Source organism: Rattus norvegicus, chromosome 9, assembly GCF_036323735.1.
Source record: "Rattus norvegicus strain BN/NHsdMcwi chromosome 9, GRCr8, whole genome shotgun sequence".
In the NCBI taxonomy this organism is placed as follows: domain Eukaryota; kingdom Metazoa; phylum Chordata; class Mammalia; order Rodentia; family Muridae; genus Rattus; species Rattus norvegicus.
In genome coordinates this window covers 52,388,898-52,406,624 of record NC_086027.1, presented here as the reverse complement: position 1 = coordinate 52,406,624, position 17,727 = coordinate 52,388,898, and the positions used below count along the sequence as shown (strand labels likewise).

Here is a 17,727-nt window from a genome sequence, read left to right as displayed (position 1 = left end):
CATCTCTCTTACGTTAAAGAAAGAAGACAAGGCTCAAAATGATACTTGATTACCTGACTGCCCAGAAAGAGGGTTAGCATCTTTTCAACGCTATGCTGCCCTGCTCATGTGGTTTTCTTGCATCAGACTCCTAACTATTTGGAATCACAGGCATGCGCTACCCTATTTAGTTTCACTGCAGTGCTTTGTATGACTCCCTTGCTCCCATCTCAGTGAGGCTGGAGGTCTCCTGTAGAAGGTGGGAGATTCCCATCTCCTACTTAGCAGATCAATGTCCTTCTGCGGCCCTGGCTGTGGTAAGGACAGTGGTGCCTTCATCTTCTTCCTTTCTAAGGAAGGTTCATTTATTTTATTATATATGTGAGTCCACTGTCACTGTCCAGAAGACTTCGGATCCCATTCCAGATGGTTGTGAGCCACCATGTGGTTGCTGAGAATTGAACTCAGGACCTCTAGAAGAACAGTCTGTGCTCTTAACCACTGAGCTATCTCTCCAGCCCTGACCCTTATGGTTGTAACAGCCCATTGTAAAACTCTCGAGCTTTGGTGCCTATAAACATCCTGACTCACTTAGGGAATGATAGCAAGTAGAAAGATTCTTAGCTGAAGCCTAACGCTTAAGAGATTTACCCTTCCCCCTTCAAATATTAATAAGATAACAGTGTTATTAAATTGCCAATCATGTTGAATGTTTGTGACGAATCCCATGTTTCCACCCCATGTAATACATTTTATTATTTTTTCTCTTGGGGATTTGAACTCTGAATGTTTGCTTCTTTGTGGTCCAATTAATCACTAAATAGAACTCTCCCCATCTCTCATCCTTCACCATACAGTATCACTGTATGAAAAGAGACAAATCCTGCAAAACGAAAGGCAGAACACTACCTTGCTGATGAAAGAGAATAGGAAGTAATTAGGACTCGGCGCATTGAAACACTGGGCACTCACCGTCCTTTCTTCATTTTGTTACAAAATAAAAATAAAAAAATAAAACTTGGTCTTCAAAGCAAGATGGGGGGAGCGCTTACCAAACCCCAAAAGTAAGCCACTGATGAGTGCATTGGTGTGGTTTCAGGAAATAGCGAGAGGAAATGAAAACTATTTATTTAACTGAACCAGCCATCCCCCTGCAGATTACAGCGACTGTGCTCAGGACTGTAGGACGGATACAACCCAGCAGGTGAGTTTCCGTTTATTTGCTTCTGACTGTCAGCTTGAACTTGAGTTGTTGAAAACTGTTGCTCACCGGATACTTTAAGAGAGTTTCTTGACTATAAAGTGAGGCTGTCTCAGATTGTATTTTCAGATAAAAAGTACTTAGCTCGATTATTTGAATAGGCAGATAATATTTTTATACATTTTTTGAATTTCCTTCAAACCTTTAGGTTGGTTAAGAGTTTGGGTACATTGTAGAGAGAGAAAGATCATCTATTTTGGTCACGCTAATTTGGAAAGTTTCACTGTGCTGTTTTAGAATGCATTTCATAAGAAAACATTTTTTTATAGGAATTAATTTGGAAATCAGGGCTAGCTATTTTCATTTTAGGCTTCTACTTCTTAGCTCTGTGAATCAGAGCATGCTATTCAAGCTGGGTTGTGTTGGGTTTAATCGTAAGTCTTTTCCATGAGGATGTAGAATGTAGTATATATTTAACTTTAGTTGTTGAGGCTTTATAAAGCCTGGGATATTTGAACTGCAACAGATTACACCCAAATGGGGATCTTTGCTCAAGTGAGGCAAATAGTAGATATGATGTTACCATTTACTTCTTGGTTTCTGTGGTGCTGAGATCAAACACAGGGTCTCACACTAAGCAGATGAGTACTCTGTTGTAGCTACAGCCACGGCCCTAACTTATACTTGAATGAGTTCCTCAGTGCTGTTTCAACCTTGAGCTAAATAACTTTATGTGTATTTCTGGTGCACAGCAGTCCTTTTCTGTAGTAATCATAATTGTCATCATTTTAACCGGTGACAAAATTGACAGCTGACACAGGAGACTTAACATTCCTATGAACCTCTAATGGTCAAGACTGAACTCAGAATGCTCCAACAATGCCAGGTTGGGAGTTAACAAATGTAGGAGGCATCTGTCACAACTGACAGTAGCCTGGTTATGCATGTCAAGGTGTTTTTATGTAGACACCCAGGGCTCGCTCTACCATTGAATTGCATACTCAGCCAGGCCAGAGTTGTTAAATCATTGCTTTAAATTCCTAGGACAGAAGGTCCGATATGCATGTGTGAGGCTTGAAAACCTCTCCAGAGACCAGTGGGGTTTCCAGCTAGCTTCCCATAGAAAAGCTAGTGTGGATACACTCCAATGGCCATTCCCATGATGCCTTCACAGAGGTTGCTCTGCAAAATTACAAAGTCTAGGCTAGAGCCCATCTTTATTAATGTTTTTAAACAGTTGCTCTGGCTTCTTCCTAAGACGTATCAAGTTCAAAGTCACAGTAAGGGTGGGAGCAGCTAAAGTTGAAATGGCTTGAATGTTTAATGTAGCCTTAGAGCGGAAATTGTTCCCCGAGTTGGGAAGCAGGCAGAATATTCATAGGAATTTGAGTACAGGATACTATCAGCCTCAGAACGATATTCCATACCAACTTACTGTTTTTAACACCAGCCTTTCAAGGCTGATTAAGAGAGAAGGAAGAGAGAGGAGTAGATTAAGCTTCTCCAGTCTTGGAACAGGTCTGTAACACTGCTCTTCCCTTTTTCTTGAGGGAGGGAGGATCGTCTCTTCAGGACTTAAGCATTTTGGTGGCAGCGATGGGGTGCAGATCTCTAGCTTTTGGAAAACCATTTTCTTTTTTTTTTTTTTTTTTGGAGCTGGGGACCGAACCCAGGGCCTTGCGCTTCCTAGGTAAGCGCTCTACCACTGAGCTAAATCCCCAGCCCCTGGAAAACCATTTTCAACTCAGCATGGAACCTGTTTGTTCTGTGTTGTGCTTGGAACAGAGGAATCTAGAAACAAGAACTTGGGCAGTGTTTTTGCAGTTACACGGTTAACACCATTTGCTTTGTTCCTGTGATGTAGACAGTGATTAAAAAAAATAAAACCATAAAGGTATAGACTATGGTGGACATCATTTCAAGATTATAGAATTATATCTTAAAATTAAAGGGTTCAAAAACTGATGACCTAAATCTTTCCCCAAGAATTAACAAATCTCTCATTTCACCCCGTAGGAATGCTCCTCATCTGTAGTTAATCTTAGAATTAACATGGAGCAAATTACTGCCGTGGTGCCTTCAGTAGGGAGTGTGCCTGGTGGCTCAGTTGATTAGAACCCTGTGCTAATGAGGTCACAGGTTCAGTCCCCAGGAGACAAATTCACCTCACTCTGGTCTTCCTTCTGAACCCCCAGCCTGGTCTCTGAGTGGACAAGTGGCCTTGTGGGTAGGAATACGCACTTTTATGTGTGTGCGTGTGTGTGGTTTATGGGAAAAATAACTCTAGCAGATGCATTAAATTAATTTGGAACATGTCAGTGATCATTTAGGGTAACAAAATGGTACCCTAGAGACTGCAAAGACTTCTTGAAGATTGTGCCAGGTGTCTCATTTCCTGGGTGTGCGCTGGGGAAATTGACTGATATGTATTGGAGGAGAGAGCTATCTAGAGCTAGGAGGTTGGGGGTTTATTTAAGCTGCAGGCTCAGAATGGTGTTTAGGAGAACAGGCTGAGTTACTCACTGATAACTTATGCAAAAGATGGGTCACTGTGTTTTCTATTTAATATGTGTACTCATGCAACCTGTGGGATGGTTCCTCTCCCCGTCAGGTGTCCCTCACCATTTACCTCTGGCCTGCCAGGAGTAAGTGGCTCTCATTTATGCATTTTTTCCATTTTTCACTTCTAAGCCTACCTCAGTCATCGTCTTGTAGGTCCTGTTGCAAGGCTAAGTCTCACCCAATTATGATGAATGCATTGCTATTCTCTGAGGCCATTTGCTGGATTTCAAGTGACTTCCTGCCCTCACCAATCATTCCCAGAGGTTCTCCATGGAGTGGTTTCCCGAAGTCTTTGTTTTGAGATGAGGAGTCATTCACTGTATCGCTGAGCGTGTCACTGAATTCCTCCAACTACTGTACTCAGGACATTCTCTCACTTCATCCTCTGCTTCCCTAGAAGCTGGTACCCTAAATCTACAGCACCACATTTGGCTTAAAAACAAAACAAAACAAAAACAAAAACAAAAACAAAAAACAAAAAAGTTTTTAGCAATGGTGCCGTCCCATTTAGCAGAACATATTGTGTGCAGTGTGCATAGCCTCCATTTTATATGCTATTGTGAGGATGAGTTCTGCTTGAACCTACTGAGAAAAGCATAAACATGGGATCTGGTAGGATAAGAATAGAAGGTACCCACTGAGAACTAAGATACACCTTGCCACACAATGGTTAGAGAAAGATACATGAAGTGAAATGAGAAAGGGTGCCTGGTGGAAAGACTGACTTTGGGAGCTTCAAGGGAAAGAGGTAAGATGAGAGACAGCACTGGGACTGGCAAGAGGACAGTAGATCCGACAGGAAGGGATGGATATAAGACAGGAAGCTAAGAGTCTGGGAGGTATACAAGGCAGGCTATTCCTCAGAACCAAGTGAGAAAGACAGAAAGAAAATAAGAAGAAAGGGAAGGAAGGAAGGAAGGGAGGGAGGGAGGAAAAAAGGAAGGGAGGAAAAGCATGGCATCTCTCAATATCTAGTCAATCCCAGCATGATACAGGCAGTAGGAATGCTCATGGGCAGAAAGGTGGGGTTGGGGTAGAGCACAGTGATAAAAAGTGCTTAGCAGGAATGAGGCCCCGTGTTTCATCTCAGGACACAAATGAACGTCTCATCAAATGCCACAATAACATCATCATATCATCACCATCATCTCATCTCATTATCATCATCACCACCACCACCACCACCACCACCACCACCACCACCACCACCACCACCACCGGCAGTAGCAGAAGTGGAGTCACTGAAGGCAAGCTTGGTCCTCTAGCCAAAACATACTGGCATTTTCTAGAAAGTGCTTACCTGAGAAAGGTATGGAAAATAGAGGGGTATTAAAGATATGGTTCCATGTTCACATTCTCTTACCATCATGACCTTATTCACATGAAATGGCCTGACATAGGTTACAGTGCAGGTAACCTATGTGCTACATATTCTGTGTACTATACCATGATGTAGGTATGTGCTATATGCATGAACTTGGTGATCTCTAGAGCAAGATGATGTGGTAGGGCGGGGAGACATGCTTATCTTTGCTTTTTTTTTCTTCACCATTTAGAGCATTGTAACAATCCGTAGTACTTTTCTGATCTGAAAATAAAGGAAAAAATTAAAGAATATAAAGGATTTAAATCATTTCCCATCATTCGCTCTCAAGTAGAAATCAGGTAATGGAACTAAGGTCTGGGCTATCACACAGCCCCTGCTAACTAGGAGTGGAGTCCTATAAAACAACACGAGAGTCACACCTGCTCCACAGAGCGTCGAGCTTACAGCCACCTCACACATAGATAGCATGGGGACAATAGACAGCATGGGACATTGTATGTCCTCAGCAGGCAGGATGTACTGATATGTAGGCTATGAGACAGGAGCAAACAGTTCTTTTAGACCATATGTGTGGATGTATGCCCAGGGGTGGGCGGAGGGGCGTGGAGGAAGTTAACCACAGGCAAAGAACTTGAGCTTGGGGGAGAGGGGCATTGGAGAATTTTCTTCTGATTCAGCTCGAGGGTGACCAACAGTAGTGGATGAAATAAAGTGGCCAGGGACTGTGTTGTTTTATCTCAGATGTACTGTTTTAAAGCAACCCTCTTGGGTTTTTAAAAATTTGATTCAATTAGAGATAAGTTCTTGCTATAAGTTACCTTGGCTGGGACTGACAGACTTTTTGCTTCAGCATCTGCAACAGCTGGGACAATAGCATTCATTACTCAGGTAAGGCACAACTCATTTCCTAGAGACCAAGAGGAGCAGTACAGAGATGATTGCTCTTCTCCTGAATTAAGGGGATGGATGGTTCACAAGGGACCAACAGAGAGAGCGTCTTCGTTCATGACAGAGACAGCCCCGAAGGGAATCTCTTGGAGTGTGCTTGGGAAAATCTGCATCTCGAAACCACAGCAGATCTTTCTGAGTCAGTGTTGGGGAGGAGGGGGCTATCAGGACACAGGGAGATCCAGGAAGTGGGAGGGATGGGTGTTGGCTCTGGATGCCACACAGAGAGGGGACAAGTGACCTTCTACATGGGTTCTGCTCAAGAGTTTGAGTTTCATCCAGGGAACAAAGGTGTGCTTAGGAATCCACTTGTGTTTTACTTTATTTTCAAACTTCAACATGAACATCTGTTGACAGAGAGATCCCTGCATTTTGGGTCATTCCCATGGGTAGACCCAAGCACAGCAATGAGAGCAGTGTAGTGTTTCACCCTGTACCTGAAGGTAGCAGGAAGAGGCATGGGTAAGGTTTCCCTGAATGGCCCTTAATGAAGTATTTTCACAAATAGAACTGCCTCATGCCCTTCACCACCCGGCATACTAGCCCAGGTAGGTATTCACATTTCTTCAGGTTGTTTATTGAAGTATGAAAGACTCAGCCAGAACACATGGTCACGAGCACTCCTGAACCTCATGTCTCAGTTCTGATAAGTTCTCTCAGAGCTGAGTCCTGGGGAAAAGCTCTTAGGGGCACACTAGGAACTGTTTGGGCTCCTTCCATTGGCTTCAGAGGACCTGACTTGTGAGAAAGTCTATAGTGAACAGGAAGCCATGTGTGAATGGCTATGACCTCTCTCCCATTACCACTGGGAGGGAGCCAGCTTGGGGTGGTAAATGCTCACTGGACAGACAGGAGGTCACTTTCTAATCTTTCTCCACAGCCTGCATATCCACAGCAGACTTTATCAGGATTCCAAAGTTCTGATGTTGGGCCACAGGCCAAGCGGATCAATGGGAGTTTCACCCCATCCCCCTACTCCAACACAAGTGTGAAGATGTGATGATTTTGGATTGAGTTGCCTCTCCATAGATAACCATCCTCTTGGAAGCTTCAGTGTCTCGTGCCTCTTGTCTAAGTAACTGCTGTGGTCCCAAGAATCGCTTCTGAAGTTCTGAAGTGTGTCAGTAGTTTGGGCACATATATGCCATGCAGACTAGCTAGTGTAGATATCCAGTTATGTCTGTTTTTCCTGGCAGGTTAGAGGAGCCTCTGGGGCAACCTACTTTTTCAGTTTGAGCATCCAAGTGTAGAGTGTAGTATCCTTTGTCTGAGCTCAAATTAGAAGAGCACAGTCCAAGGGTCTGCCTCTCTGTCAGAATGCTAGGCTATGAACTTGGCATTTGAAATCACCTGTGAATTTGAGGCAGACAGGCAAGTGTTGGTTGTGGTACTGGGCAGAATGGGTTCCTCTCTCTGCACTTCCTCCCTTAAGACTTTGGAGTAGAGTTCTCTTAAACCCATCTTTCACATGGGGTTGATATCATCAACCCTGTATTTAATGGAGGGTTAAACAGATGCTCTGGTACTCGTCCCAAGGCCCCTTTACTCTTGATAACAGGGTTAGTCTTTCTCCAAGTAGAACATTCTCCAGGTAGTGTCCTACCCATTTGCTGTTAACAGAACATGCAGAGGGATATGAAATTCCTCTGTTCAATATTTGTTGTCTTCTCACCGTAAAATGGAGAAAAGGAAACTTATAGCACCACAAAACATCGTGCTTTAAAAAGTCTTCGCTGGGCAACGAATGCAAAGAATATTCTTATTAATGCATGTTCTTATAAATGAAGCATCGCTCATCAAATATTTATGCGTGGCAGTCAGAGAAGCCAGCACAGTGGTTAGCAGGCCTAGGGACATTTCCCATGTGTAGCATGGGATGGCAAAGGTAGGGGAGATCCTTCAGTTTTGTGTCATGGTTTTGGGCTCCAACATGAGCAGTATGTGGTGTAGTTTCTGCTCTGGAACCTGTCAGCACTCTCATGTTGCTGATCCTTGTAGGAGACTCCCCTTGAAGTCCATGGGGGTTCTTTGAACAGAAGACATGCAAATAAGAATCAGGCCTGATGTAATCTTGGTATTAGGGACTACTCAACCAAATATTAGCTTTTTAGCTCAGAAACTAGGTTTTGATCATGAGATAAAAGAATTCTTCCTTCCCCTCCGTAAGGCACACGGTATACCAACAGGCAAAGCATCACCATGTGCACACCCAGGAGAGGATAAGTCTGCTAATTACTGAAGAGACCTAATTAAGCCTCAGATAGACACTGTCGTGCTTCATTTTTTACCTTAAACATATGAATAGGATAGACAATCCCGATTCCAGGGCTAGTTGCTAAATGAAAAACAAAACAACCCCCACCCCCAACAATGTTACTCTCTGGAAATATCACTCATCTGATGTGGTAATTTAGAAAAATATATCTATTAGAGATAGTTAGAGATATATGTATGTTTTTTGGTTGGAAAAGCTTCACCGATGAAGCACAAAGCTGCAAATTGTAGACAGGTTAAGTAAATTAAATCACTCACTGTCGTTTTTTCCCCCCTCTTCTTTCTTCAATGGCTTTAAAAGTTAAAGGTAATTTGCAAAGAAAATGCTCAGTTTGAATTGGTTTGTAATATCTGTTAATGATCTTGGAAAAAAATTCACGTACTCACAGTTCTCTCCCCAAGGGAACTCCAGCGTGCTATCGGGAAAAATTTCCAAAGTCTGAAATGTCATTAGCTAGTGATTTTCTTGAAGTAAAAAGCCCAGAAAAAAATTTATAGAAGGTATACAAGTGCACAGGACAATCACTCTGATGAATAATGTCGGTGTTTTTCATAATGTTTCATATCTAAAAATGCAGCAATTGAAAGCCAGGCTTCTAAGCTCCAGAGCTGCTTGAGTTAGCTTGGTGTAGTCATCCCTTCTGTTTATTTCACACATATATTGAGCTCTTCCGTATATTTATAGATTGTTGTTGTAAAAACAGTCGTGTTAGGAACAATTTTGATTATGTTCCTTGCATTTACCTTTTGGAAACACAAGGTGTAGCCTAAATACAGACCTACAGGTGCTGCCTCCCCAGGTTAAAACAATAGCCTGCTTTAGAGTGTTCAGGCAGGTGCCTGGAGTAGAGGTGGGAACACCAGGCAGATTGGAGGGCTGTTCTGTATTAGGTAACAGTACTGTGAAACACTATAGTAAGGGGGAAATATCCCCTTGACCCCCGGCTGCTGGTGGGCTTTTGCCTGTGTGCACAAGAGGCTTTGGAATGCATTGCTATATCCATGTAACTGCAGATTCCATCCTGACTTCTGGAGCCAGTATGGGGGAGGAGCTGGATCTTACTAACTGTTGCTATGCTGTTCCCCCACTCTGGCTTGTCCACCTATACTTTGTATACATTGCAGGAGAAAGTGCTTTGTACATAGTCTCTATTTGTTGCTTTTTAAACCCATTTTGTGTACTGAGACTAGAAACATGGGAGCCTCTAGCAAGCCCTACAGGATTGTTCTTAGTTTTTGTTTAAGTATAACATTTTTATTAATCCGAGAATTCCATATACACATGCAATGTATTTTTGATCATATTTGTCCCACACGTTTTGCCTAACTCCTCCCACATCTGTCCACCCCTCTCAACTTCAAGTTCTGTTTTAAAAAAATAACCAACTGATTTCAATTTGTGCTGTTTATATGCTTATGGGGATGGTTCCGTCCATTGGATGTTGGTTGGAATATGGTTGACCTATATGGGATCACAGTGTTAAAGAAAGCTGACTCTTCTTCCCTTTGAAGCTGCAAACATTCGATAGACCCATGCTAGACTGGGACTGGCTTGATCTCACGCAGACGACCACTGTGCTGTGAGTTTATGTGTGTAGGGGTCCTGGTCATGTCATGTCCACTATCATTGTTTTGCTGTGGTTCCTTTTGACCTTGAGCTCTTAAAAGAGTCCTCTCCCCCTTTTTGTATGATGGTCTCTAAGCCTTTAGGAAAGGTTGTGATACAGATGTGACCACTCCACTGATGCTGACTAATTGTGTTTCTGTGTTAACTGTCATTATAGTATCCTTATTTCTTTTACACTGTATCTTTAGTTCTCTTTCTCTCTCTTCTTAGTTCACTGTAAGATATTCTCTCCCTCTAAGTCTAGCTGGACTAAATCCATTCTTCCTGTTTTCTATCTATTACACACACACACACACACACACACACACACACACACACACACACACACACGTTGAGTGACATCATGAAGCAAAAAGAACATTTGGAATGTTTAAATTAGGGCTTCGTTGGAGTTCCACATATGGAAGATGTGAAGAGCACAAATGTGGCACTCCGTGCATCAATCCGGCGTTAACACAGCCTCTAACCACACCCACCCATGACAGGAAAAGTAAGATCAGTGACTGATATTCCCAATTGCTCCTATGATGCAATGCTAGCTTCTTCTTTCCCGAAGGTATCCACATTCCTAATTTTTGACACCATGGATTTGTTTTTCCTCTCTCTCTCTCTCTCTCTCTCTCTCTCTCTCTCTCTCTCTCTCTCTCTCTCAGCTCATATAAGAGGAACCACACAGGAGATATTCATTTAAAAATTATTTTGCTATGCTAGATATTCTCAACATGGAATAGATACTCATTTATTCTGTCTTTCTTCTCTCAGCATTATGTTGGCTACAAATTGTAGTACCTATTTTGTTCACAAAATACCGCATATTGCAAAAGTGTATCCATTTTATTTTCCTGAATGTTTCAGTTATTTTGAGTTCTAGATGATTTCAGAGAGCTCCCCTGTAGGAGTTCCCGAGTGCATCTTGCTGAGTGTGTGCATACGTTATGTTTAGTCTAAATTTACACTGAACAAGAGATTGCTAAATCGTAGGGCAGAGCTGTTCAATGTTAGAACATAATGCTGAGCATGCATACCTTTCCAAAGCGACTGTGTCAGTCTTGAGCAGTGAACATGGTTGCTTTGAGACTCTGTTCATGCTTACTAGTCATTCTGGCAGCATGCAGTAGGCTGGCACTGTAAATTTGTCTACTGGGCATTTGTTGTCCTTTCTGAGAATTCTTCTTAAGTTGTGCTCTCTCTCTCTCTCTCTCTCTCTCTCTCTCTCTCTCTCTCTGTTTGTGTGCACATGTTACCACATACATGTGGTAACTAGAGGAGAACATGGGGTGTCCCTATTTATAGATCTCTGTCTCATTTTTTTAAGATGAGGTGTTTCACTAAGCCTCAAGCTCACTCTTTTTGTCTAGGTTGTCTGGTCAATGCCTCCTGGAATCCACCTGACCTTGACCGTACTGTATTGGGGCACAGGAGGCTGTGTTTAGCCCTTATGTGAGTGCTGAGGATTTGAAATCAGGTTTTCATGCTCAAGAGGCAAGAGCACTTATTGATGGAGCCATTGCTTCAGTCCAGACTGCTTATTTTAATGTTGAATTTTCATCTTTTTTTGGTGATTTGTAGGAGATATGCATGTAATTTACATATGGATCTCTTATGGTTTCAAGTTTCAAGTGTTGAGAATGTCATGAGCTTTCTGAACTTGACTCTTCACTTTCTTTATGGTTTCTGAGGATGGGTTCATTTCTTTATGGTTGGTACTTTTTGATAACTGGAGAGAGTTTTTCCTTATCCCCAGGCTATAAAAACATCTTAATGATGTTTTCTAGTAAGTTTGCTATTTCACTCTTTATATTTAAATCCAGAGTCTACATGGCCTCCATTCTCCTCTCTTTGCCTCTTTTCATCCTTTTTCCAATTTCTGTATTTTACCTGCCCCATATTTCTTTCTTGTAACCAGGACTGAACCCCAAAGATTCTGTGAATGCCAAATGTTCTACACCACGGAGTTGTATTCCTGGTGGATGTCACTGATCAAGTTAGCCCTTCTGTTGTGTCTGCTTCTGTACTGATCACAGGAAAGACCTTTTCCGCCAGTGCTCCGTGTTGCCATTTTTTTACTGTAAGTTAAATACTCCCGTCATGCACAATGGTGGTGTGTCCTTTCCTCTTTATTCATCCAGTGCAACAAATTGTTCAGCAGGGTTCTCTCATACTTTTAAGTGACAATTTCATACATGCACATACACAACAGCTTTTAGTCCAAATGCTCCATTCCTGCCCTCTTCCACGGCAACTCTTCTTCTACCCAACATGGCCCCTGCCTGCTTTCCTATCTATTTTTCCAATGGTTTTTGAATGTTAACCAATCTTGTATTTTGGATTAAACCCAACTTGGATGTGAAGGTCTTATTTTACATCCCGTTGCATGTGTTTTCTTCATTTTGGCAATGTGCACTCTCATAACGATGTCTGTGAATTAAGTGTGACTACAGTTTTCGGTAATGTCCTTGTCCATCACGTCATCAAATTCAGCTTGTAAAGCGAGAGAAGAGATTATTTTCTTTAGATTTCTGTTAAAGGGAACATGCCGGAAGTCTAGGGAATACACCGGAAGTCTAATTTAGCAGAGCAACCTAACAGCGTTTCTTGAGAGCTCGCCACAGCTTTCTCTCCTTTCAGTCTTCTGTGTGTTTTAACTTAGACTTGAAGTGGGAGACTGGCTTCTGTATGAATTTTTGCATAGGAAAGTAGATGTAACCGAACTGTTTGCTGAGTTTCCAAACGCCATTCAACAGTGTATGTATTCTTGTGTGTGAAGCTGAGGTTAGTTACTCTGTTTTGATTTTAGAAGCCATGAGCCATGGCCATGTAGATTTAAAAGAAAACCTACGACAGGTTTTCTACGACAGGAGAAGTCCCCGGGACAAGAGATGAACAATCAGTTCTTACTTCTGCCCATCATTCATCTGTGAGACTAGATAGATAGAAGAGACAAAACACGGTCCTCATGGTGAATCTTCAAAGCTAGTTTTATCTGTGACTTTGACCCTTCAGGCACTGATCCTGAGAAATAATTTTTACTTGAAAAACATGCTCCAGTCCTATGCCATGTAGGACCCTCTTTTCTTGGTTGGTGTTATCCTCGTGGAGGGCAAACCTGTTATCACCAATAGCCTGGACTCTGAACTGGTCAGCTGACCATATTAACCCCTTGCTGATAACCTTGAGCTGGTTTTGTATTGCTTTGCAAGGTGAATGTGGGCTTGGCACAGGGTCATTGGCACAGGGTCACCTATGACCTGTAATTTTAGTCTTTGTAGGCTGCTGAAGCACATTCAACCCCTAGATTAGAGAATTTCTTGTTTTATGCTGCTGCCGATCTAACCAGAACCTTCTGCCTGCCAGGCAAGTATTCTGTCTCAGCCTCACTCTTGGCTCTGGACTGGATAGTTTATAAATACAGGAAGTGTACTCACTGCTCCTAGTTTTAGAAGTGGGGAAAGTCTAAGGTGCCAACAGCTGCAGTGTCCAGTTAGAGCCTTATAAATGGTGTCTTGGCTGCATTCTTGCATGGTGGAAGACTCAGAGAGCCAGGTTGTGCATTTTTTGTTTGCTTTCAAATGAGGGCACTATTCTCATTCATGAAGGTGGAGAACCCATGATTTTATCATTACCCAAAGGCCCCACCTCTTAACAATGTCACACTCTGTATCGGCAATAATTTTTATTCACACAACCTACAGTAACCTGGAGAGAGAGAACTGAATACTGAAGTACCACTGCAATCATATTGGAGTTTGAATATATCTGTGAGAGATTATTTCAATTGATTTCTGTGGGACAGTTCAGCCTACTGTGGCCTGCCCTGTCCCTAGTCCCTAGGGAGATGGGCCTTGGCTGTGTAAGAAAGCCATCCAAACATGACCCCGAGAAGCAGCGCAGTAAGCAGCATTCTTCCATGGTTTCTGCTTCAGTTCCTGCTTGGCTTCCCTCAGTGATGGACTGTGACCTTCACATGTAAGGTGAAGTAAACTCTTTCTTCCCCTAAGTTGCTTTTGGTCATGGTATTATTAATTTTATTTTTAATTTATTTATTTCCATTTTGTGTGCACTAGTGTTTTGCCTGCATGTATGTCTGTGTGATTGTGTCAGATTTAAGAGTTATTACAGTTGTGAGCAGCCGGGTGGGTGCTGGGATTTGAACCTGGGGCCTCTGGAAGAGCAGTTAGTGCCCTCAACTGCTGAGTCATCTCCTCAGCCCCAGTCATGATGTGATGTTTATTACAGCAACAGAAAACAAACTTGAACAGCCACCTCATGGTTTGCAGCAAGAGGTTAACACGATCAGGTTTCCATTTACGAGTGACCAGCTGAATGCCTGAGAAAGAATGGACGGGCATACAGACAGTGTACCAGGATAAAGCAGGAACACGAGAAGACACCAATATTCAAACTACAGCACCTGGTTGTGCCTTGGCTCTCCAGCTTGCTTTCTTGGCTACTCTAGTCTTTGGTCCTTCACTCTTGTTCTAGTCTGGCTTTGTCTACTGCTAGCTGTCTGTGGACTAGGGTTCTAAGTGTCTTGGCTTCTGTTCATGCTGGTCTTCCTACCTACAACAAACCATCTATGTGTTTTTCAATTCTTTAATAATAATTGTAGGCTGGATCGTCTTGTCTCCATCCAGCCGGGGCCTCTGGCTCTTCTGTCCATCATTTGTCTTTGAGACTAGATAGACGTGGGGCTGCTTGTGTCAGAGTGCTGGCCCCAGCGATCTGGCTGGATCTGGGATTCTCTCTCTCTCTCTCTCTCTCTCTCTCTCTCTCTCTCTCTCTCTCTTTCTCTCTCTCTCTCTCTCTCTCTCTCTCTCTCTCTCTGTGTGTGTGTGTGTGTGTGCATGTGTGTGTGTGGTGGGGGTAGGTGGTCAACTAACATTTATAGGTACACACAGCTCAAGCCACAGCAGCCAGCTGACAGCCCTAGGTTTCATTTTGCTTTTCTGTATAAGACTGGGATGGAAGTAAGAGGTCAAAGTGCACAATCAGTATGAAGGTTGGAGGCCAAGGCTGGAGGGATTCTGTCATTCTGCATCTCAGTGCTCTCCCTGTGTAACAAAGTGCAGTCCAGTTATTAAAATATTCTTATGATGGATGCCACCTTTTATTGAATAGATTAGCAACAGGGATCTTCTGTGAAGGTTGATTTCTCCTGAGCAATTTAAAAAATTCAAACAAAAAAAAAAGAGAGTCCTGCTTAAAAGGCAAATTGAACAAGATCCTGCCCCTGTCTCTTATTAATAAAAGAGTTTACACAGAAACTCTTTAAGAGGGTGTGCGAGGGATTCACAAGGATCATTAAAGTCTACTAGACATTCACTTTCACTGTGTAAAATTGGCCGTGTCCTCAAGATGGTATCACATAAAAATGGGCTTTCTGAGGCTCTTCTCTGTGAATGAGCCCTGGCTGCACAGTGGGGCATTCATTTTATTTGGCCCATTTATTGCGAGTACATTCTAAATTTGGCCTTAATTATTTTTCCTTTCACAAAAAAATATTTTGTGGGATCTTTTTGAACCCTGACTACTTCCTTCTTGCCCCTTAAAACAGAAGCCAGGAGTGTTATTTTTGTTCTCTTCTAATTAAAATAATTGCTTGGTTCCTTTTAACTAGCTTCATGCAGTTATTAGCCTAATACATGGATGGGTGCCATGGGGTGCTTGAGGAACAACATGAAAGGTGATCACGCAGCTTCACATGAGAAAGAGTCCGTGGTGCCAGGGAGAATGATTTTCTTTCAGCCGGCATTTCAGAAGGGCCTTTTCGTAAACCTGCCCTCCCACACCCGCATTGAAGACTGTTCAATGAAAGAATAGCTCTGTCTCTTTCTGAAGGTGTACAGCCAACACAGTTCGATGTGAAGAGGACCACTTGATATGCTGAGCACAGCACAAAGACCTGGGTCTGGCTTTAATCTCTACTCCTGCTTTGTCTTTCAGAATAACTGCCATGGAAGAAGGATGCCCCTCCTGCCAATTGGCACTTATCAATGACATCGAGGGAGAGGGACAGAGTGCCTAGGTATGAGCCTTCATCAAGTGTTATGAAGGCTCTACTCCAACAGAAAGTGCTCATGTGAAGAAATGATGCTTTTGACAAGACTTTCCTCTGATCTGGTGCTATCCAGGGGTTGGCAAACAGGCTCCCTGGGCCTCATTCCTGTTGGGTATTCTTGTGAATAAAGTTCTATCAGACACAGAGCTACCCACTGTTTTCTGTATTGTTTACAGTGTTAGTGTATTTACAGGACACCAAATGGCTGCAGTAGAGACTGTATGGTCTTAAGAAACCTCATGGCTCTGTACAGAGGAAGTTTAGGTCCTGATGTCTAATATTTAGTTCAGTATGTATCTACTAAACACCACTGAAGAGATACATGTGTAACAATTTTCCTTTGCTTCCCTAGACCCCTACAGCCTGCTCTGCCACTGGAGATGATATCCTGGGCTGAGCACATGTTTTTACAACAGCAATAACTTAACAAAACTGCTCATGGCCCTTGGTGATTCACCCATTTTATGAGTAGAAGTGGCATGTGAAGGAAAGGAAGCAAAGGTTTAGGGGGAGAAGTCAGGGTCAGAGATAAGGTTCTACCATGGTTAGTTAGCTTAGTGGCAGATGAAGATAATGGCCGGCACTTCCTCTGTAACCTAGGAGAGCTAGACACGTTAGCACCTTGTGGATGGATGATGTCTTTACCTAATGATGTCTGTACTTTAGGGTCGATATTGTATAGTTATGCTTCTGGACTAAAAGACGGATATCTTTGCTGGGCATGGTGACAAGCATCTGAAATCCAAGCATTCTAGGTATCCATATTTTTGACCAGTTTACACTACAAGTTGTGATGCTATCTTAAAATATGGATGTGCATAGTCCCCAGCTGGTTGAATCCATACAGTAAAACCAGGTATTTTCTAAATGATAAGCTATTGTATTGGTGGTTAATTATAACATCTATAATAATATTATCTATAGAAACATGTTATCATCTCTCTTGGGTATGTGAGGATTAAGGTAACATGGCAGGTAGGCCTGAAAGGGCAGACTTTTGGCTTTATGTTGCTGTTCTTTCTAATATTCTGTATGTTTGTTTACATCATGTGTCTTTTAGAAATGTTCTGTACCAAGTGGGGCTGCTCAGCGGTAGAACACTTTGTCTAGTGAAATTTCCTTGGTTTGATTCCAAGTACCGGAAATGCCCCTCCCCCAACTCCACTACAGTTCCTTCAACCCTTCAGTTGCTTTGTTCAGAGATATTCATTCATTGTCATAATTTGAGAGCTAGCTGTGATTTAGGAAACATGGAAGTTTTCAGGTTTTCTGCTGCTATGTAAGAAAGAGCTGGAACACTCCACACATCATTTTGATCTTGTGCTCATGTCTAGAACCTTCTAGAAGTAGAGGTTTGCCTGTGGAACTTTCCTGGCTGGAATTGCCTTTTCTCTGTGCATGAGAGAATATTGAGACTTGAGGGAGGGGGTTCTCTGTGCAGGGGAGAGCACTGAGACCTGAGAGGACTCCTCTGTCTGCTGGAATTTGACTTGGGTTGTGCTCCCAAGGCACCTGCAAAAAAAAAAGGGTCCCATGTGTGGCAGTGTCAGGAGGTAGTGGAACCTTTTCAGAGCTGGAGCCCAATGAAAAGTCTGCCAAACACTGAGGGTATACCACCGAGGAGGAGAGTGTAGGGTTTTCCTCCTCCTACGGCTCCCGCTATGACACGAAGAATTCTGCTTCGTTCTGTAACCTCCACCAGAATGTGCTACCTCACAGGGGCTGGCCTGTCCTTTTCTCTTTCAAAGTTG

The 17,727-nt window shown here is 42.7% G+C and overlaps 1 long non-coding RNA gene across 1 annotated transcript in view; it reads left to right on the top strand.

The window, feature by feature from the left end:
• The window catches only part of Pantr1 (POU3F3 adjacent non-coding transcript 1), a 45,282-nt gene extending 29,160 nt beyond the window's left edge, over nucleotides 1–16,122 (top strand). Inside the window, exons 4-5 of the long non-coding RNA NR_132639.2 lie at nucleotides 1,079–1,183; nucleotides 15,862–16,122. This is a non-coding gene — a long non-coding RNA (POU3F3 adjacent non-coding transcript 1). The remainder of the gene's footprint in view (nucleotides 1–1,078; nucleotides 1,184–15,861) is intronic.
• The last annotated feature ends 1,605 nt before the right edge of the window (nucleotides 16,123–17,727 follow it).